We start from the raw sequence: 23,805 nt of genomic DNA on the forward strand, positions 1-23,805 counted from the left end.
ACATCTAATTTATTTTCTCCCTGTTGTCATTATCTTTTGAAGAAAATGTTCATGAATGTGTGTGTGTTTTAACTTGAAAGATGTTATTCTTTTAGGTTGATTTTGGTCATCCTAAATTAATGCTCTGTAGCTGGATATGCCACATCCCTTCTACATTTTACCCATTTAGGTGGGAGAGTTCAGAAAATGTGGATCCAATCTTTTCTCTTAGCAGTAGGCTGAGATGAAAGGGAGTCTCCTCTAGCTGGATTTGGAGGTGTTTGTTCACCTGCTTTTATTTTGTAACATGCCCTACATTTATTACATCTCAATTACACCAGGAAAATAAAGCTATGAGAAAAATGAGAGTGTAAATACACAATAGTAAGTTAATTGGGGCAGAATCCCTTGGGTTTTTCATATAGATGATAACCTTGCTGAAATCATGGGGCAGGAAGATAAACACTTGCCTTCTTAACAGGCTGAATGGATCAGCACTGCTTGCGAGTTCACAGAAGTGGTGGTTTTGTGGTGATTTTATTATTTGCATGAGGAGCATTGGGAGTCAGACACATTTAGATAACACTGGATGGTCTCTGTACTTTTTGTGAATTATTATGATTATAAAGGGCCTTTTCCAATGTACATTAGTGGGTTTGCTTAAAATAAGACGACTGTTTCAGGCCAATTATGCTGCCTTTTACATCTTTTCCTACTTGCTAACAGAGCTAGATATTTCATTTCATCCTTTGATTTAAAAAAATGGTTCTCTTTGCAAATGAATTAATAAGACCCTATTCTATCTGAGAGGAGAAAGTTGAAGTTCAAAGAGAATGATGCAAAGCAAGCTACCAAACCAGTTGACTCATTTTGTTCTCTACATGAAAACAACAACAATCAAAGCAGGCGTAAACATTCTGGGAATAATTAATATTTTGTCAATAATATAGCTTTTTGACTAAAAGAGGCAAATAGGGCTGAAATGCTTGGAAAAATGGATATGTATAGAAGTTTCCAACTTGGGAAATATGATCCCTGAGACCTGAAGTGAATTTACTAACCAATTCACTGGCATCTCTAGTAATTTCCTTGAAACCAGTAAGAAGAGACTAGTCCATTAGAGACAGTATATAAATAGCACTCATCCTTTCAACAGGAAAACTAAACATCTCTTAACTATTATGACCTTAAAATAATCACATCTGTGTTACTTTACTTGATACTGCAAAGTAAACGTGAAAGAATCATGGACTAAGTTAAATTAACTTTTCGGATACCCTACAGTGTGATACCCTAGTTGTCCCGACATTGGAATTAGGTCTACGTTGATGCATTTGATGATGATTTTGAGGGGTTAATTGCATGTTACTTGGATAAGATTATCAGGTGGTGGCACTTAAGTGAAGTTATTCTAATATTAGTAAATAAAAATGGAGATGGGAAATATCAGCAAAATATGAAGGAAAATGTCCAGCTAAATTAATCACTACATTCTTGCATGGGTTGACTGGAGCTGCCATCAAATATCTTGTCTCTTTTTAAAAAGAAAAAATTATTTTCCTCCCTTTTTTTTTCTTTTTTTAATTGAAATATATCAATTTTCAATGTTGTGCTAGTTTTAGATTAACAACAAAGTGATCCAAATATATATATATATATATATATATATATATATATATATATATTTGTTTTAGATTGTTTTCTGTTATGAGTTATTGCAAGATTTTGAATATAGTTCCCTGTACTATACAATAGGATCTTGTTGTTTCTTTTATATATAATAGTGCACTCCTCTTAATCTCAAACTCCTGACTTATCCCACCCCTTTGGTAACAAAAGTTTGCTTTCTGTGTCTGAGTCTGTTTCTGTTTTATAAATAAATTTCTATGTATCATATTTTTTAGACTTCACATGTAAGAGATATCATAAGGTACTTGTCTTTCTCTGCCTGACTTTCTTCACTTAGTATGATAAACTGTCTGTCCATGTTACTGCAGACGGCGTGATTCCATCCTTTTTCATGGCTGAGTAATATTCCATCATGCGCACATACTGCATCTCCTTTATCTGCTCATCTGGTGGCAGATACTTGGGCTGTTTCCCTGTCATGGTTATTGTAAACCACGTATGAACACTGGGGTGCATGCATCTTTTCAAATCATGGTTTTCTTAGGACATATGCCCAAGAGTGGGATTGTTGGATCCCATTGGACCTGGTAACTCTATTTTTAGTATCTCACACAACCTCCATAATGTTTTCCGTGGTAGCTGACTTTCTTTCTTTTCTTGAAGGAGGAAATGAAACTTTCTACTTTATATTGAGTGTCATGTTCTTGACCATCATTAAAAAACTAATGATGCTAATGTCATCAAATTGTTGTCATATGGGGGGAAATGGAAACTTTTTAGAAAAGTTATCATGACTGGATACATCTTTTATTGAACAAGTTTCTACATTATAGACATTACTATAGGTGGAGAGAAATGTTTGATATCAAAATCCTGGTTAGCAAGCTGGAAAATAAAGTTAACTTCAGTTTATTTATATGCATATCAAATAAAATTTCTCATAAACTCATTTATCAGATCATCTTAGTGTGACCCTGGAAAAGTCACATCAATATTTTGTAGCCTCAGTTTCCGTATGCAAAGAATCAGTAAATCATTACTGTCTACATCAGAGGCTATTGTGAGGATTAGTTGAAATAATGGATGTAAGGTAACTGGAAAATATAGTTCTCCATAAAAGTATTTGGTAATGTTATTTTAAGTGTAAGATATTTTCCTAGTTTATAATTTGGCAAGTTTAAGAGATTGAGAACATTTGTGCCTTGATATTCTGAAGACCAGACCTCTAGACATCATCATATCATTTCTTGATATTTTCATACAGAAATAAATCAGCATGAAGTGTTCAGTTAGTATATTTGCAAAGGAGAATCTCAGTTTTTCCTTCCTCCTGGAGATGCTGTCAGACCCCATAGATTAATTAAGCACCAGGTCCCATAAGACTGCTGCCCTTCCCCTGCCCTGCACGCGCGCGCGTGCGCGCGCGCGCACACACAGACACACACACACACACAAACGCACACACATGTGAGCTTAAAATGCCAGTAGTCACAAGCTCAGGGTATCCCCCGTGCTTCTGATCTACTGGCCATAGATTGGAAGGTCCAATGATCCAACCCTCTGCTTGGGTTCAGTTAATTTTCTAGAGCAGGTCACGGAACTCAGGGAAACACTTATATGCATTTACCAGTTTATAAGAGTATGTGATAAAGGATTCAGCTGAACACCCAGATGAAGAGATACATAGGACTAGGTCTGGGTGGGTCCCGAGTGCAGGAGCTTCTGCCCCCGTGTGGTTGGGGTGGGTTATTACCCTGCTGATCTGATATGTTCACCCAGTGGGAGGCTCCCCAAACCTGCACTATTGGGATATAATGGAGACTTGCTCACAGGCACATGCGTGCGTGCTAAGTCGCTTCAGTCGTGTCTGACTCTGTGAGACCCCAGGGACTGTTGCCTGCCAGCCTCCTCTGTCTGTGGGATTCTCCAGGCAAGGATACTGGAGTGGGTGGCCATTCCCTCCTCCAGGGGATCTTCCCGACCCAGGGATCGAACCCATGTCTCTTGCATTGTCAGGCGGGTTCTTGACCACTAGTGCCAACCAGGAATATAGACACAATCAATCATTAACTCCATTTCCAGCCGGTCTCCCCTGTCTGGAGGATAAGAGATAGGAATGGAAATCCCACGTTTCTGATCATGTCTTGGTTCTGGTGAGCAGCCTCCAGCCACAGTTCATCCAGAAGCCCACTCCGAGTCAACTCATGAGAACAACAGATGCTCCTAATGCTCTCATCACTTAGAGGTTTGCCAGGGTTTTAGGAGCCCTGTGTCGGGCATGGAGTCAAGGGCGAATATTAGAACAAGGGGTGCTCCCAGTGTTCTTGCCACCTCAGAAATTATAAAGGCTTCAGGAGCTCTGTGCCAGGAACTTGAGACAGAGGCCAGTTAGCTCATAATACTGTATTTAGGCAACTAAAAGCACTAATGTTGTTAATAACTCTTTGTATCATATTATTATAAATGATATCAGTGTTAATATTACCAACTCACATCGTATTGACAGCACAGAACATGCCACAGACCTTTGTGGCTCAGTAGATGCACCGAATCGAATTACATTACACTAATTTTGTCACCACGTGTAGCTATCTTAACTTTGAAACTAATTTTTAATTTTAAAGTTCTCATATATGATTAGTTTCTTCCACTGTGTTGTTTCACAATAACGCTATGAAAATGAATAAGGAGGAACAAAATATATAACAAAGTGCCTATAAGGCAACAAGTGTCACAAATAGAATATATTATTCTACTGGTCTGGATCAGCTAGGCTGTGCTGCAGCTACAAATAAGCTCAAAATCTTAGCGACCTGCATTCAGAGTCCCTGTCTTCTGGGCGTCTCATTTTCTCTGGGTGGTGCTATTTAGAACTGACAACCTCCTCAGCCATGGAGCTTTGCAAAATCATGCATAAACATTTTACTGTGTCAGATTAGAAATGAATAAGTGAAATATTTGATGGTACCAAGTTTCTTAAGACAAAGGCTTTGGGATCATAGCAGAGGGTCAGAGATGTCTGCTTTACTCTAATTTATTGAAAGGAATATATTTTTCAAAATTTTACTGGCAGTAAACCAAAGAACATGATCATTTATTTATTTAATCAATAATAAGATTGATAATAATAATATTGTGTTCCAAGACATTTTATGTATCACCTAAGACCTACAGGATGTATGTTTGTCTCAATATGTATATTTTGTCTCAACATGTATAATTTGTCTCAATCTTCTGACAATCCAGAAAAATAAATAGACCCAGTCACCATGTCCATTGTATGATTTGAGAGTTTTCTCTAATTTTCTCATCACTTTTAAATATCTTCTCAGGGAAACTTGAAATTCCATAATTAATGAGTAATTTAGGATGGTCAGGCATTGTTCTTTCTCTGCAATTTTCCTTTAAAATGCAAATACTCATGAGATCAGCAGAAAATTAATTTCCTAATACCTTAAGTTGAGGAAATTTATCAAATTACTTTTCCTTTGGCAGGATAAATTAGAGGATGATAAAAGTACTAAACTCCTAAGCCTGAAAGAAGAGAATTAAAAGGTAGTTTGGAGGGAGGTTGGAAGAAGCAGAAAACAAAGTGAGGTGCAAAGAACTGGACTTACCTTTCAGTTTTGCTTAAAGGAGTTACTTTTAAACAGAGAAGAAGGAAAAGTGGTGATTACTTAAAACAGTCTAGAAATAAGTTAGTTATGTGGTTAATATTACATTTGTGGATACAATTTTTTTGCTGTGAAAGAATAGTATTCCTTTTATTTATTTAGTTCCCCCATCAGGGATTGAATGCCTGCCCGTTGCAGTGGAAGCACAGAGTCTTAACTACTGGACTGCCAAGGAATTCTCTAATATTCCTGTTGTTAATTTAGGAGATAAAATTTTATGAAATTTCTCTCCTCTATCCATTATTTTTCTCAATATACAGTTCTTTTTCAATATGTACCCACATGTTTGCTTTAGGTTGTAAAAGAATAAAAATAAATTAATCAATAAATCTAATGGTTCTTTTTACAGTGGCAGATTATTAATTAGTGCAGCTTTATTAATACCAAAGAATGCTTAAATTTAGAGTTTAAACATGATTTTCATTTCAGTCTTACCATAAAGAGTTTCAGGTGAAAAAATCTATCTTTCATGCTTCCTAGATGTGGTGGGTGGAAGTACCTATTCCTTCCAAATTATTTCAAATATTCAGTTATTTTCCTCCAACCATAAATTCCCCTTGGGCAAAATTCAAATACATGCAAATTTACTTTTGTATACATTCTTGACAACCTTGAGAATGTTGATTCCAAGATAGGCATAAAGTGTAATGCTCAGTGTGGTGAATAATTAGAAATAGGATGACCTGGCAATAGGCATAAGGAAAAAAAATGAATGAAAAGTCAAGGATTCAGATCTTCTCAGTAAAAGGTAAAGATAGGTATCAAAAAAATAGATCCAAGTCTTAGAACCAGATTATTCTTTTTTTAATCAGTGTTTCACTCATTTTTAGTTATGAATATTTGGTTGTATTTACACAAGTTGGCTTTTAACTATTTAAAAATGGATAGCTACTCCAGAAAGTAAATCTCTCAGGACCCAACATGAAAAAAAAATTCTTCTTAAATATTTTGTTAAAAGTCATTTTATGTTGCTGCCAAAGCAACAGAACATAATTAAATTCCTTTATATCTTATGATGGGCTTCCCAGGTGGCGCTAGTGGTAAAGAAGTCACCTGCCAATGCAGGATAGATATAAGACTCGCCAGTTCAGTCCCTGGGTCGGGAAGATCCCGGGAGAAGGGAATGGCAATCCACTCCAGTATTCTTGCCTGGAGAATCCCATGGACAGAGGAGCTGGCTGGCTATAGTTCATGGGGTTGTACAACGTCAGACACGACGGAAATGACTTGGCACGGCACATCTTATGATCTAATTTATGCAAGCAGGCGGGCTGTCACTGTCTGTAAATGTCCAGTGGCCAAGTCTGGGCCCTCTGAACCACGGTATTCTGATACATGTGACTTGAGAAATGAACAGTCAATTGCTCATGAAGGCAAACAACTAAATGATTTTGCTTTCTAGGAAAAGGTTATGTCCTGAGAAAATTAGAAGGATGTTGTGGGGACTGGAGGAGGATTGAACATATACAGAATATCCTTTTGAATATGTATTAGATAAAATATACAAATGGAAGTTGTTTACACTGATGAAAGTCTTGGTGAAACCTCAAGGGTGGAGATGGGGTTGAAAGCAGGAAGTAAAAAATTCTAGGTAAAAAGTGCTGGCAGATAGAAGTTAATAATACTGTATCCATTATCTCATGTAGAGTTAGATGTTGATGTAGAGTTATTAAAATAGCATACACATCATCTTATATGTTGTGTGGGTCTTTTACTGTTTTTGTTTAACTGAGCATAGAAATATAAGGGTTTTTGTCTTATGCTTAACCTCTCTCTCTCTATTTTTAAAATATTATTTTAAATTCCTCAGTGGCAAATTGTTTTACTACCAGGTTCAATTTGAGGAACCTAGTCCTTGCCATTCAGAAACTGATTTCTTCTCTCAGCATCAGTTAAAAGGCATAGATTCATGTTTGTCAATGATATTAGGTATTTAAGAAAATGTGTTTTAACTGACAAAATACAGTGTATCCAGTTTGACATTCCTTGAATGTGTGCGTACCAAGTCACTTCAGTCGTGTCTGACTCTTTGCGATCCTATGGACTGTAGCCCTCCAGGCTCCTCTGTCTATGAGATTCTCCAGGCAAGAATACAGGAGTCGGTTGCCATGCCTGCCTCCAGGGGATCTTCCTGACCCGGTGATTGAACCAGTGTCTCCTGCATTGGCAGATGGATTCTTTACCACTAGCATCACCTGGGAAGCCTTCTTTGAGTGAAAACATGTAATTGAAAATAGATGTTTTTATGAAAAGGAATATGATGCAAATATAAAACAGATTCTACTTAGGCTAAAAATGATTTTCCCATGAAGTCTAACTAATAATTGATGTATGAATTTGGTAGTTTTCTGTGATTATGGGCAGACTAAAGTTACTTACTTGTTTGAATGGTATATACCACTGTGGTTTACATATGAGCGTGGTTCTAGATGATTTATAGGATGAAAACAATTGCAAATCTTCACTGGTAAGAAACATCCAACACCAACAGAGATTCCTCAAAGCTAGACGATGTTCCCTCTATGAGTCAATAAATTTTGAGAATTCTAGTGGAAGAGCTGCCAGACCTACTATACCTCTAGGCACTGTGGCAATAAGCAGTTTTGGAATTCTGCATTTAATTGTTTCACTGTAGTGTAGGTTTTCATTTTAAGGCGTAGTCAAGTGAATCTTATTTTCTTTTACAAGTTCCCTTCTGAGAGGGTTGCCATGGCAATGAGTTCTCAGTCTGAAATTCTTAAATGCTGGTTTTATTTCATTATCTGAGTTTCCATTACAGGCCACATCAATCAATGCGGTCCTTTCTTCAAGAAAACTTCTTCAGCCTTAAAAAACTGACCCTTTAATTTGTTACCTCTGCTCCTCCAACTAACTTGATATCACAATTTTCCCAGCCCACTCTTCCTCTCAAAGCACCCTCTTCTGCAGTGCCGTCAGCCTGGCCTTCTCGTGTTTTTAGACACCATCTAGTCTTGGTTTTCGGTCCTCTCATGTGAAAAGGATGACGCTGAGTGTCTATGTGTTTCCTATCTGGGTTCTCGCAGCTGTCTAACTGGCGTTACTATTAATAAACACCAAGAAGGAAAGTGCATTTCTATGCTTCGTTTGTTATTCAGATTCTCTAGCTGACTCCCTATGTTTCCTTTGATTTTGCCAAGAAGGGTGGGCGGAGGCTAAACCAGAACGTTTCCTTCCTCTTTCTTCCCTACACTCACCTCTTAGGAGATGTCCCAGTTGGGAAGAGGGGTACAAAAGATGGAATAATATTCTCATCTGGTTATTGTTGCTGGGAATGGCAGGTGACCAAGGGTGGCCAGCAGAGACGAAGAGGCGGGAAAGCACGTGGTGATCGTCAATTCACAGATCACGCTTGGGAGACTTGTTATACGCCCAAACTCATATGTTCATATATGATCAACTTGTATCTTCCAATGGCCACAGCAGAACAATGATTGGCGTTAGAAGAAAGAGACCAGTCATTTAGCCACAAAATATAATAAGAATAGCTAGTAGTTTTTCACTTTGTGGCAGACACTGTGTTTTACTTATTTAATCACAGAGCAGTCCTGAGTTAGGGTCTGTGGTTTCTTGCGCTTTATAGATGGGCAATATGAGCCAAAAGGACAATAAGTATCTAAAGTCTCACCTCCAACAGCGAACGGAGGTGGGATTTGAAATGAGGAATTCTAAATCCAGTGGCTTTACCCATTGTCCCATTCTTTTTTCCTTTTCTCTGCTGCTTTATGTCTCTCTTCCCTGACCCACTCTCTCTCGCTCTAAATGGTCCTCAATAGTACTGTCTTGTAGGGAGCATTTTGTGAGGGTGGTTTTGGGCAATCACATCAGTCATGATGACGGTGGCACTTATGGTGGGCAATACAGCCCACCTGTTTGAGTCTGCATCTGCAAATGTTCTCTGGAGGATGATTCCAGGTAGGGAAGCAACCAGTGGACTACTCCATTATATGTTGCTTGATTCCTTACATGCTGCGTTAGGCAATATGTAATTGTACCAGAGTCTTTACATGTTGAAAAAACAGAATTTTACTCTGTCACTTTCCTTTTATATCTCTTTCATATTACACTCACTTTCATATTACACTCATTATGTTGATTTTGAAAATTGATATATTTCTTTATTTGGGTTCCCTTGGAAGCAGACCCTGAGAGAAGTGTTTGTGTACAAATACTTTATTTAGGAGGAAAACGGGAAGCACTGTCAGAGAGAAAAAAAGTGAGAAAGGGAAAGGAAGATAGCCAAGAGTGATGTTCTCAAGCAGGTTATATCCGTGGGCAGCTGAGCCCCAGTCCTGATAGATTACTGTGCTAGACACAAGCTGTCTAAAGACTTTTATTCTTGAAGTCAGCCATCCAAATTTCTGCTTCTTAAGTATAGTGTGATGTAGATGTTATAAAGATGATAGTTAATGAGAGTGTGAAATTCTCTGGAATGCATAGAATTATGGAAGTGAGTGTTAACACTTCAATAGTGGATAAATAGTATCACAATATAATGTCACCTAGGTTGAATTTGTTCTCAACATTTCATAACACCAAATTTTGATTCATCTTGCAAACTGCAAAAAAGTCGACCACCTTAAAGTTGCATGTATGTAAAATCATTCATCAGTTAAGGAGATGCGTTTTGTCAGAGTCATTTGATTATGAGGCTGCTTTTGGTTTTATTCCAATATAAGAATTCTTTCAAATTATCTTCTTTAAAAATTTTAGGTAATATGTTATCTTATGTTTTCTTCAACAATCTTTCAATATCAGTCCTTTCTATATGAGTATCTGTAACTTTTTGTTTCATCTCCTCCTGGTGACTCAGACAGTAAAGAATCTGCCTGCAATGCAGGAGACCTGGGTTCAATCCCTGGGTCAGGAAGATCCCCTGGAGAAGGGAGGAATACCCACTCCAGTATTCTTGCCTGGAGAATTCCAAGGACAGAGGAGCCTGGCTGGCTACAGCCCATGGGGGTCTCAGAGTCAGACAGGACTGAGCAATTTTCACAATGTTGAAAGACTTATTGTTAGTCATTTTTGCATTCTGCATATGTAAATCTACCAGCAAAGACCAAAGAAAATATATTTACAAGTGAAAGTATAAAATACATCAATTTGGCTGGATTTGTCAACTTAACAATTTTCAGTTCTTTTATCAGACTAGAGAACGTTCTCAGGAATATCATTACTAGTTTCTACAACAGTGTCTTTCAGAGGAAATACTAGCCAAGGACACTGTCAAAGAAAGTATATTGTAGTGAAATTTGTATGGAAACAGTAAGCAGATTTGTAGTGCAAGCTTTTGTCTTGAGTGTTTTATTTTTCCCAGACCTGAGAAGCAGTTATTAGATCACTGTATCATGAGGAAATAGTCAATTCAAAACATGGACCACAGAGGCCCGGGCCTGCCATTTGGTTTGAACAACGGGCAATTTTTACATACATCTAGAGAGCTAATAGCGTAGAGCAAAGGCAATGGCTTTGAACTGTGCATTTCTTTTTCTTGCAAATGTTCAGATATTTTCTTTTTATAAGAGCAATTTCAATGAATGGAATCTAAGCTATTCTTGAGCTGTTCAACTGAGATACGAAAAGAGCAAAACAAATAAAACCAATAAAAATTTTAAAGTAAAAATAAATTTCTCAGTATCGAGAAAGCTCTCTAGACTTGTTTATGTACAATTCAATAGAGTTGCAAAGAGGGTTTTTTTTTTAAATAGAAGATTTGTTACAGATTGGGTTTAAGTTACACCCTAGCTATCTTTGTTTTTAAAGTGCACGCACGTGCACACACACACCCACACTCACTTGTAAAATGTCTAAAGGGTGAAATTCTGCTTGGACAGTGTTTCATGAAAACGGTATAGTGTTGTGGGTATAATTAGGGCTTACATAGAGGGGTGTATTAATCGCTGATATTTTAGCTGAATAACTTTAGTGCAGTCTTTTCATTTATTTTGAGTCCATTGTTTGGGGAGTTTCCTTGTTGCAAGCTATCCTAAAGGCTACACAACAGAAAAGCTTACAGTCCAAACTAGGCGTCATGAGCGACATAGCTTTTTCAATTGAGGGAAAATAAACTAGGGGACAGAGAGGGGTTAAAGTTTAATGCATTTGGGCCGGGTGACAAAGTGTGGAAGGACCACCTATATTATTTGTGGTTGCACTGCGTTCCCATGCCTTCTCTCTCTACCAACTCAGCCTTTTCTGTTCCAGTCTGGATAGGAAGACTGGAGTTGAGTTTGAGCAGGAGACATAGCAGATGGCGAGTATCTGGGGCCAACAGCACACACCTGCTCCATCATAAACACACAGGGACAAGGGCGCCTGCTGGCACTGGCTCATCAGTTAGTTGATGGACAGCATCTGTATTTCTAAGTCAGAGCAGATGTAGTGCAAAGTGAGACCATGATGGGTATCACAAATTGAAAGTAGCTTTAGAGCTCATATCACTAGAGGTGATGCCGCCCTAGAGCTAGCATGATTCATGCTCATGACTTGGTCTTATTGTCTCTCTCTGTTTAGAGATGGCACTTTTGTTTGTTTCATCCCTTCTATCACTGGTCATGTCTCAGAGTTTATTAACTTGGAAAAGTATGTGACATTCTGTGAATCATACCTGTATCTCAAACTCTGCCTTCTTCGTTTTTATTATTACTCACTACATGAGTTTCATACATTCCATATATTTTTTCTTCTGCAGAGGAATTGGATATTCTTCAATAATACTATAAATACAAGAGATGACACATATCAATAACTGATTACTGTAACAGAAATAGATGGTTCTGTGGGTGTTTATTATCGACATCCTTCCATATCCTCAAGGGATTGGTTCCAAGACCCCCACAGACACCTGACTCAAGGATGCTCAAATCCCTGCTATAAAATGACCTAGTACTGTCAGCCGCCCATCTCCACAGGCTCTGCACCTACAGATACGGGGGGTCCACTCTGTACTCTTTTCTCTATTTTTTGTGCCTGTTTGAAATGTTCTATAATAAAACAAACTTAGATGTTTAAAAGATATAAAAAAACAGTGATTCATGATATTAGTATATACATCCTAGGGTTTCCATGAAGCTAAAATGAAACAATGTTTATAGAAAGCTTAGAGGACTACCTGGTAAGGTTTATTAATGGTGATTTGTCCACCATACATGTATCAAGCAACAGACATGTTTTAATCACCCTTCCAAGTTGATGGGATATGTTGACCCTCATGGAGCTTGCATTCTACTAGTACTAATTTTCACTATTAAATGATTTCACAACATTTCTAGATGCTGCAGCTTTTATTGTTATTGTATTTCAGGGAAATTATCTCATCATCATTCTGTTTTTTCTTTTAACCTTACTTTTATGATTCCTGAATCTTTGAGAAGCTCAGAAGGCAAGAGAACTGAGTATAGATCCACCAAATGGTGGTTCTATGAAATGGTAATAACAGAGCTCTCAGTTAACATATTAATACATTTATAAAGATAAATGGTTACATGACTGGCCCTATAAAGAGGGCACAAGAGCTCTTTCTGCAGATCAGGTTTGTTGGACCTCTGATAATTGATCAGAAATCTGTCTGGAGGAACAGTTGAGACAAGCCACTACAGAAGGTCTTCAAAACAATGAAAATCCAGAAATGTCTCTTTGTAAAAGTTATGTACTAAGGATATTTCCCTACTAAAATGGAAGAGCTAGAATCTGTGCCAAATGCTTGAAATTTCTTGGAATGTTTTGATACCATGGGGAGATGGAGGTCTTGTGTAAGAGTGTGGTCAGCAGTCTGAGTAAAGAATAAGTGACATGTTCTACACCTTAAAATAGATTTCTCCATCAGGTCCATGCTTAATGCAAAAAGCTAAGCTCTATTATTTTTTTCCATCAACAAAACTATAATTAGATCCCTCAAGACTTGTATTAAATATTAAAGAAAAGATATTAACTTTATAGTAGAGAAACGCATCAGATACCACCTTAAGCAGTTGATCAAGATTAACTATCAGTGATAAGACATATCAAAATCATGAGCCTCTTGATGTGATGGAATAAAGAGAGCACTTCCTCATTTGCTGTGATATTCTTGCCAAAAACATAACCTCAGTTCACTTGCAAGAAATCATCAGGTAAACTCTAAAGGAAGCATGTTCAGAGAAGTAATGAATCAATACTCTTCAAAATACTTGTCAAGGTCAAGAAAGACAAACAGAAGCTAAGTTTGTTTTCTTTCTATTTTGTATGGTATATTACATGACTTGTTTTTGAATATTAAATAAACCTTGCCATTTTTGGATTAATTTAATTATTTTTATGTATTGTTGAATTTATTTTCCTAATAGTTTTGAGGAGTTTTGCAATCTGTATTCATGAGAGATCTTAGTCTGTAGTTTGCCTTTATTGTAATGACTTGTCTGGTTAGGGTGTCATAGAATAAGTTAAGTGTTACCCCTTTTCAGTTTTTTGAAAGAATCTATGAAGAATTGATATTTATTCTTTAACTGTTTAGAAGTAAATGTAATATGTTTTGAAATACTATATGAAAACATATTCATTTAGTTCATACTTGTGGTCTCCAAGAAATGACCTAGAAATGAGAAATAATTCTACATTATTAAAAAATGTAAAAAAAATGAGAAACTCATAGAGCCCACATAGTGTTTTTCATTTTAATTAAAGATATTTGTTTATGGGTTTTGTTATTCCACAGTCGCTTTGCCAATCGTGGGTTGTGGCCCCATGAAGCTCTCTAGAATGGCATATCGTGTGCAGGAGGTTAATAGGGAAGTGGCTTTGTGACAGACCTCCTCGGAAGGGACTGGAGGTAGAATGGGTCACAGGAGGAAGGCAGACAACAAAACAGTAATTTTCCAGGCAAGAACACTGGAGCGGGTTGCCACTTCCTACTCCAAGACATCTTCATGACCCAGGGATTGAACCTGTATCTCTTCTGTTTCCTGCATGGACAGGCAGATTCTTTACCTCTCCACCACTTGGGAAGCCTGCAGGTTGGTACGAAAAGCCTGAAGCTTTAACCATGACAGTTAGTCATTGGTTGCAGACTATACCCAGGAAAGGGCATGATCTTGGGGTAAGTCACCCTCCTCAGTCAGGAGCAATTCCTGGAGGGGATATCTGTGGGGACTGCCAACTGCTGTCCTCAGTGATACTTCACGGTGTCCATCACACCACACAGCAATACAAATTAGGACTCTTTTTGTTTATTTTGTTTGTTTTTTATTGGAGTCCAATTGATTTACAATGTTGTATTAGTTTCAGGTCAGGTATATACAGCAAAGTGATTCAGATTTTTTTTTTTTTAATTTTTTATTAGTTGGAGGCTAATTACTTCACAACATTTCAGTGGGTTTTGTCATACATTGATATGAATCAGCCATAGATTTACACGTATTCCCCATCCCGATTCCCCCTCCCACCTCCCTCCCCACCCGATTCCTCTGTGTCTTCCCAGTGCACCAGGCCCGAGCACTTGTCTCATGCATCCCACCTGGGCTGGTGATCTGTTTCACCATAGATAGTATACATGCTGTTCTTTTGAAATATCCCACCCTCACATTCTCCCACAGAGTTCAATAGTCTGTTCTGTATTTCTGTGTCTCTTTTTCTGTTTTGCATATAGGGTTATCGTTACCATCTTTCTAAATTCCATATATATGTGTTAGTATGCTGTAATGTTCTTTATCTTTCTGGCTTACTTCACTCTGTATAAGGGGCTCCAGTTTCATCCATCTCATTAGAACTGGTTCAAATGAATTCTTTTTGACGGCTGAGTAATATTCCATGGTGTATATGTACCACAGCTTCCTTATCCATTCGTCTGCTGATGGGCATCTAGGTTGCTTCCATGTCCTGGCTATTATAAACAGTGCTGCAATGAACATTGGGGTGCACGTGTCTCTTTCAGATCTGGTTTCCTCAGTGTGTATGCCCAGAAGTGGGATTGCTGGGTCATATGGCAGTTCTATTTCCAGTTTTTTAAGAAATATCCACACTGTTTTCCATAGCGGCTGTACTAGCTTGCATTCCCACCAACAGTGTAAGAAGGTTCCCTTTTCTCCACACCCTCTCCAGCATTTATTGCTTGTAGACTTTTGGATAGCAGCCATCCTGACTGGCATGTAATGGTACCTCATTGTGGTTTTGATTTGCATTTCTCTAATAATGAGTGATGTTGAGCATCTTTTCATGTGTTTGTTAGCCATCTATATGTCTTCTTTGGAGAAATGTCTGTTTAGTTCTTTGGCCCATTTTTGAATTGGTTTATATATATATATATATATATATATATATATAATTTCAGTTCAGTTGCTCACTCATGTCTGACTCTTTTCGACCCCGTGGACTGCAGCACGCCAGGCTTCCCTGTCTGTCACCAACCCATGAAGCTCGCTCAAGTTCATGTCCATCAGGTCGGTGATGCCATCCAACCATCTCATCCTCTGTCATCCCCTTCTCTTCCTGCCTTCAATCTTTCCCAGCATCAGGGTCTTTTCCAGTGAGTCAGTTCTTCGCATCAGATCGCCCAAGTATTGGAGTTTCAGCTTCAGCATCAGTCCTTCTAATGAGTATTCAGGACTGATTTCCTTTAGGATGGACTGGTTGGATCTCCTTGCAGTCCAAGGGACTCTCAAGAGTCTTCTCCAACACTACAGTTTGAAAACATATATATATAAAGCATATCCATATATACACAATCTTTTCAGATTACTTTCCTTTATAGGTTATTACAAAACATTGAGTATAGTTTCCTGTGCTATACTGTAGATCCTCATTGGTCATCTATTTTATATGTAGTATACATAGTAGTGTGTATGTTAATTGCAAACTCCTAATTTATCCCTCCCCCCATTTCCCCTTTGTGAATAGAATTAAGACTCTCAACCAGAACTTTGTCTTGCTTCAAAGCCCAAGGATTTTTAAACCTAATGGCTCTAGTAAAATAAGAATTGAAGCAGAATATTTTGCGTCTCTTGGGGATGTGAATGAAAAGGATAGCAGGCTGAGGATCATGTTTACTGTTCAGTCGCAGAACCATTTTGGTCCATGTTGAGATGGTGGGATCGCAGTGGAGGCTCCCTTTATTGGCAGAATTGACACAACCCTCTTTCAGTCTTGTGCTCTTTCATTTCCTTCAGTTCCTTTAGTTATTTTTCTTGGCAATTTGGCACATTTGCAGGAAAAAAAATATACACTCACATACATACATGCACACATAGGTCAATATAGACATATCTTAAATTATCTGTATACCTGCAGTAGGACTGGCTTATATTGGCTTGTAAGAATGGATACAAGTCCATGAATTTTATAAGCCAATGGTTGAAACATAGCCTATGTTAAAAACAAATTATATAAAAGTTGGATTTTATATTTTGACACATATCACTCTTAAGTATTTTATTGCATTTTACTATTGTCTATAATCTTGGGTTTATTTCTGTCTGTGATAACTGGATGGTAGAAATGCTGTATGACAGTGGCTGCCTTACATCTCTTCCCAATTCCGCCTTCAGTGACATTGCATAGGTCACTTTAAATTGGCCAGCGTGAAAGTATTTACACCGCAGAAATCAGCAAATGTATAACTTGGGGCTTTGTTTATTGTTTTGTCAATTGTCTTGACTTAAGAAAGTGATGAAAAATGTTAATAAAGCAGATCAAATGTGTTGTGTCTATAGCTGTTACATTGTGAAAACCACAAGAAATCACAGAACTATTTCTCCAGTATTTGAAAACCATTATTCTATTCAGCAAAGAAGCTGCTAACATATTGACAAGTGAGTCAAAGTTTTGATATATATCCTTGTTATTTTGTTTTTGTCTTATTCTTAACATAACTAAAAAATATCAACAACATGGACATTGGGGCTACACTTGTTTGTCAGTTACTACAGAATTTGGTTATATATGTATTTTAATACTATATATGTATGTGTGTATGTATATATGTATATCATATATACATATATAGTATATATGTTCATATATGAAATACTATGTGTATAGCATATATATTGTGTGTATATAGTATATACATCTTTGTTTTTTAGGAATCATAGATACAATTGCTAAAACTATTTAACAACCTTGTAAGTGTTCCCAACTGTAGGAAAAAAATTTCATGAACAGAGCCTTTAGAGTTTCCAGACATGGTAACTATATTTAAAAATGAAAACTATGCTGGAGAGTGAAAAAAGTTGCAAGGAAACCCAATAATACTCTGATTTCCCCTTAATTATAGCTGTCGTTTTCTCTTTAAATTGAACTGTCATAAGCAAACTGTCTCACACAGATGTCCTAATGGGAAACACACAGCTTCTGGGGTCTCTGCTTTGCCATTGCGTGCTGGGCAGGTGCTTCTCTGCCCATAGGCTGATCCAGCATTAAGAGAACAGGCAGAGAGGGCCTCTCAGACCTTGTAGAAATGACCACAACTGCTTGTAGATCAGTTACATTATTTTAAAATGAGTGTGAATCTACATACCTCACAATCTAACACACAAGAGCCTAGCACAGTGCTGCAAACCATATGCAATGGAACGAACTACATTTGAATTCGGTTTCCTCTTGGAAAAATTGAAGAAATAGCTCTGTACCATTTGCATAAACTAAGGGTTCTTGGTAATGCCTTTCAGCGAAGAGTAGGGGCTCTGTCAATATTTTCTGTTCTAAATTTTATAAATAGTTGTGTATCTGATTATCTATAATTGCCACTAATCCAGTCATATCTATTCATGGGTATTTGTAGGTCAAAGTCAGAGAGACAGGAAGGCTAGCTTTCTTCCAGTGCCATACGGTATTTATTCTTTGGAGGAAAACTTATTTCTTTTCTTCTGTAACATCTATGAGTTACCTTGTTTGTGCTATAAGCATTAGATCAAAGATATATTAGCAGTATTAAGGTATTCTTATTACTGCTCATTTACCAGTGGCACAAAGGCATAATCTGGTCACTCTGTGTGTAAGTGATGGTTTGTGTATCCGGTAAGCCAGCATACTGAACGAGGATTTTCAGTGGGATCTTGAGGCGTGAAAGGCTTTGAGGCGTGCAGTGCTTGTTGGTTTGATGTCTCACTGATCCCCAGATTGGTCTGACTTACGTGACTGACTGGGCAGACACTGTCTCCCCTTCTCACAACTTTATGTGCATCGTCGCAGAAGTTACTGTTTTTTTGGACAGAAAAGCATAACTTTCGTAGAGAAAGGCATTCTGACAGTTTTTATTTACAAAAAGTCTAAAGAAATCTGAGGTTCTGATTTTATTTTGTTATTTGGAATTCTAACTAACTCAACTGCCATATAATATATTTTAAAAATTACGGATAGTTAGAAACCTTCTTCTGAACAATGCAGAGAAAGCTGTACAAACGTTTCTTCCTCTGTGTAACTAAAAATCAAATGCATCAGGCAACAGATACAAAGAAAGCACACACTTGTCAATGTTTCCAATTGCTATGGTTACTTAGTCACTAAATTGTGTCTCTTCTGTGACCCCAGGGACTGTAGCCTGCCAGGCCCCTCTGTCCATGGGATTTCCCAGACAAGAATCCTGGCGTGGATTGTGTTTCCTTCTCTATGGGATCTTCTTGACCCAGGGGTTGAACCGCATCTCTTGCATTACTGGTGAATTCTTTACAGCTGAGCCACCAGGGAAACCCATGTTTTCAATGAGCACATATTTGAATACAGTAAGCCATTACTTAGGAGAATTATTTAAAATCAAATTCAGCAGAACTCTCCCTAATATTATATACCTGTGACATTATCACCAAAATATAACATCATAGACTTGCTATAAATTACTTAGAGATGTGTTCCAGCTGTTCACTGTGATAATGTTAGCGTGAAACAAGACGAATAAGCATCTGAAATGAACAATTCCATGTTTATGTCACGCCTTCACTTGTTTTTCACATTGGATTGTTTTTATTTCAATAGAAAGGAGGAAGCTCTGAAAATGCAGTCTTCACTGTCTTGTGAAGTTGATTTCTCCCAGCCTAGAAATTTTCATTTGGTGTGAGGGCTCTGACATATTTCATCAACACCCTTCTTTGGTGTTAAACAAGAAAATATATTAGTCGATTTCCTATGACAAGTGAAGGGGTGCTGTTGTGACACTCAAAATATATTTATATTATCTCCATTAAAAAATTGTCAAGGACTAATCCGGGGGCCAGACACTATCAATTTTACTTTTCTGTTCACACAAGCTGTACGACAGCATTTCTAATTTTGACAGATTTGTCTGAAATAGTAATCAAAGGAATGCCTAAGTTTCAAATGTGTATTTTTCTAAGGACCTATACACTAAAGAAACTTTAAAGATACTGTGCTTTGTGACAATTTAAGAAATTTAAAAACTCGGTTGCTTCAGCTTTAGACAATACTGTGCTGCTTTCTAGAATAACCCAGATCCGATGGCATGAGTAGAAGTGTCCAGGTCTTAAGAACCACAAGCTAGGATCACACCCTTAATCGATCTGAAGAACTTCAAAGACAAAATTTTAATGCTAACAAATCATCTTCACTCAGCATTAAAGTTGTCACTGTAATTTAAGTTCAGCTTCTTTGAAAGCTGCTCATTGCTATTAACACATTGGTATTCTGTTGAGTACATTTTTAAACCAGTAACACAATGGGTGGGCACACATCCATGGATGTGAATGTGTGTGTAGTATGCACACACATGTGCATCTGTGAGTAGATGTGTGTTGTAAAATCCATACACTTCCTGAGTTATCACACCCTAGTTTTTAAGAGCATTATTCTATGCCTTTATAACACATAAGTGGTTTCAAAATGACTTTGTGTATCACAGGAAGAAATCTGGTCTAAGAATTTGAAAAATATTATTTGAGCCCTGGATTTTCTAGTTAATTGCTGTGTAGCACCATCCTTTTTTATCTGTGAAATGGGGGTAATAAAATGTGTCTTGAATCATATCAGTGGAAAAAAGAAAAGTACTGGTGAGCATGTGAAGAAATTGGAAACCTCATACATTGCAGTGAGAAGGTAAAATGATACATTTGATATGGAAAAAGAGTCTGACAGTTCCTCAAAAGTTATACACAGAGTTGCTATGTGACCCAGCCATTCCACTCCTGGATATCGATCTAAGAAAATTGAAAACATATGTTCATATAAAAACTTGTACACTAGTGATCATAGTGGCACTGTTTATAATAGCCCCAAAGTGGAAACAGCCCAAATGTCCATCAGTTAGTGAAAGGATAAACACACATGGTCCATCCATACAGTGGAGCGGGCCTCCCCGATGTCTCAGCAGATAAAGCACCCTCCTGCAATGCAGGAGATGCAAGACACGTGGGTTCCATCCCTGGGTCGGGAACATCCCCTGGAGAAGGGAGTGGCAACCACTCCAGTGTTCTTGCCTGGAAAATCCCAAGGACAAAGGAGCCCGGTGAGCTACAGTCCAAAGGGTTGCAAAGCGTCAGACACCACTGACAATGGAATATTATTCAACACTAAAATGAATGAAATACTAATGCCGGTTGCAGTATGGCTGGACATAGAAAATGCTGTGCTAAATGACAGAAGTCAGTCACCAAGTGCCGCATCTTGTGATCCCACTTATATGAAATGTCCAAAACAGGCAAATCCATTGAGATGGAGAGAAGATTAATGGTTGCCACGGTCTGAGGGTAGGAGATGAGGCAGGAATGAGGAGTAGCTTCTGATGGGTATGGACCCCATGGACTGCAGCCCGCCAGGCTCCTCTGTCCATGGGATTCTCCAGGCAAGAATACTGGAGTGGGTTGCCATGCCCTTCTGCAGGGATCTTCCCCATCCAGGTATCGAACCCAGGTCTTCCACATCGCAGGTGGGTTCTTTACCATGCAAGCCTCCAGGGAAGCCCCAGAACCCTGGACTGGGTAGCCTATCCCTTCTCCAGGGGATCTTCCCAACTCAGGAATTAAACCGGCGTCTCCTGCCCGGAGGGACAGGCCGATTCCTTACCAGTTGAAATGAAAGGGAAGCCTTGAAATGTCCAGAATGGGCAAATCCATAGAGATGGGGAGAAGATTAAAGGTTGCCAGAGTTTGGAGGTGGATGAGGCAGGAATGGGGAGTAACTTGTATTGGATACGTAGCTTCTTTTTGGAGAGATGAAAATGTTCTGGAATTAGATGATGATAATTCTTGCCCCACTCTGTGAAAATGCTAAAAAAAAAAAAAAAGCAAAATAAAATAAAATAACACTGAATTACATAGTTTAAGAAAGTGAATTTTATGGTATAGGAATAAAGAAAATAATTTAAAAAACCCCTGCCCTGCCTATATCAGAGGATTGTTGTAAGTAACAAATACAGCTGGAAAATTCTATAAACTCTTTATAAACTCTCAGTCACACACAGAAATCTACTACATAGACAAGAACATGAGCCTCAGTGTTTGCAAGTGGATACGGAGGGTTTGCATGAAAATCATCTTTATGCCCAGTCCTGGGAAAAGTCGCCCAGACAGCTAATTCCACTCAGGACACCCTCCATGAAGAGCTGTATGACAGTTATAAACTCACAAAGAAGAATTTGTTTTAAAGAATGGAAGGCACAGGAGAGCTGGAGAAAATGGAGCGTTTCTCTGGGATCCGTCACTCTCTACTTTACATGTGAGTACCAGGTGTGTGATAACTGCCCTGCTAGACCAAAGATCCCTGAGGGACAGAAGCTTCACTTTGTTCATCTCCGTATCTCTGCATCCCTGGACACAGTATCTGCCTGTGGGGACTGCTCAGCTGATACCAGAAGAGCTCTGCTGAGACTTAAAAATAAAATTCTCTTTGGAACCCAAAGCAAAGTCTGCAGGCTACTGAATGGACTCCAGGCACCTCCCTCTGAGGGCCTCACAGACTGTGGCCTTCTTATTTAAGTGAGGAAGGATGTGAGCTTATCCTGGGCTCCAGGCAGAGTCAGAATTGAGGTCAATTCATTTCTGCCTCTAGGCCACCTTGATGCATATCCTCCAAACTCTTCCTCTGGGCTGCTCTTGGCAACTTCCCAGGTGTAATAATCCCTCAATCTTCCTGCCCTTTTTGCTCTTATCTAAAGAGAACTGCTGCAGTACTTGTTACCAGTACTAAAGCAATAAAATCATTGTTTAACAGAAAAAAAAAAGACTTGGCTTTCTTAGTTTTCACAACAACTTTCTCCTCTTTTCTCTTCCTTCCTACTTAGCCATCCCTTCTTAGCCATCTTTGTGGCCACCTCTCTGGCTTAAGCCCTCTGCGGTCTCACTCGTTCACCCTCCGCTCTGCTTAGACAGCAGTGTGTCCTTCCTTACTCATACTGGTCAAATCCTAACACTTTGGTGATGTTGAGACTTCAGTTACCTGCTTACCTGTCCTTGATTCCCAAATCATAGCTCCAGCGAAGCTCTTTCTCTTGACCGCCATAACTAAATATCCAACTGCTGATGAAAAGTTCCATTGTGTGTGTCTAGGATAACCTGCTTGAACTTCTCTAGCCAGCACCTTTGTGAGTGTCACCAACAGAAACCCTCAGATACAGCCAGAAATCAAGGTAAGCTTCTAGATTTCTCTGCCTCACTCCTCTCCTTCCAGTGAGTCATCTACTGCAGCATGTTAGACCTCCCTAATGTTTCTCATATCTTTCTTAGATTGTGTTCTTGCTAAAGCAGACTCTGAGACAAGTATCTGGGTTCAAAGAATTTATTGGGGGAGGGGTATTTTTCCATAAAGCACCACGAGGGAGTCGAGAAATAAGGTGGGAAGGAAGAAAATCTATAAAGTGCATCAATAAACAGTCTAGCTGTGAAATCTTTGAGAGACTGTGGAGAACCCACTTAGGAATCATCCCAATGATGCCAAGAAGACTGGGATTTTTAATCTACCAAACCTGTCCCTTGTTGTCTGAGGTTACCCTTTTAGGGGTGGAAAATTACTCTTTTGAGTTCTTGTCTGAGACCCCTATAATAAAAACCATATTAACAAAAGAAAAACAAACAGAAGTTATTAACACATATACCTCATATACACATGGGAAATACCCAAGACAAACAAGTGACTCGAAGAAGTGGCTTAGAGTTCAAACTTAAGTGCCATCTTAATAGACAAAGAGGAGGGGGTATGTATACCTCGTAGGGGAGAATAGGTGATTTGGGAAAGATTAATAGGTTTTAGAAGACTCCGTGGGAGCTATGATGCTTTGTGTCAGGGTTAGTCACAACTTTAATCTTCTGTGGTAAGGATCAATCCTCCCTGGCCCATGACTCTCCAGTGGGGGGAAATCTACGACACTTGAGTTTCTTTGGAGGATCTCTCTTTAGGCAGATAAGGAATGTTCAGAGAAAGCCTCTCTGCATTTGCTGTTTTCTTTACTTTTCTTTTTTTAAGCGCCAACAACTCAAAACAATTAATGCACCAAAGTGGTATATTTAGGGCTGGTATGTTCTGAACTCCTCTGGTCTTATTTTGGGGTGGTCTATTCCACTAGCCTTCACCCCTCGCATAGTGAGTACCTCCT

The 23,805-nt window shown here is 38.4% G+C and overlaps 1 protein-coding gene across 4 annotated transcripts in view; it reads left to right on the forward strand.

The window, feature by feature from the left end:
• MACROD2 (mono-ADP ribosylhydrolase 2) overlaps window positions 1–23,805 on the forward strand; it is a 2,147,232-nt gene that overhangs the window by 1,242,668 nt on the left and 880,759 nt on the right. The window lies entirely within an intron of this gene.

The sequence above is a fragment of the Cervus elaphus genome, chromosome 23, assembly GCF_910594005.1.
Source record: "Cervus elaphus chromosome 23, mCerEla1.1, whole genome shotgun sequence".
NCBI classification, from domain to species: Eukaryota; Metazoa; Chordata; class Mammalia; order Artiodactyla; family Cervidae; genus Cervus; species Cervus elaphus.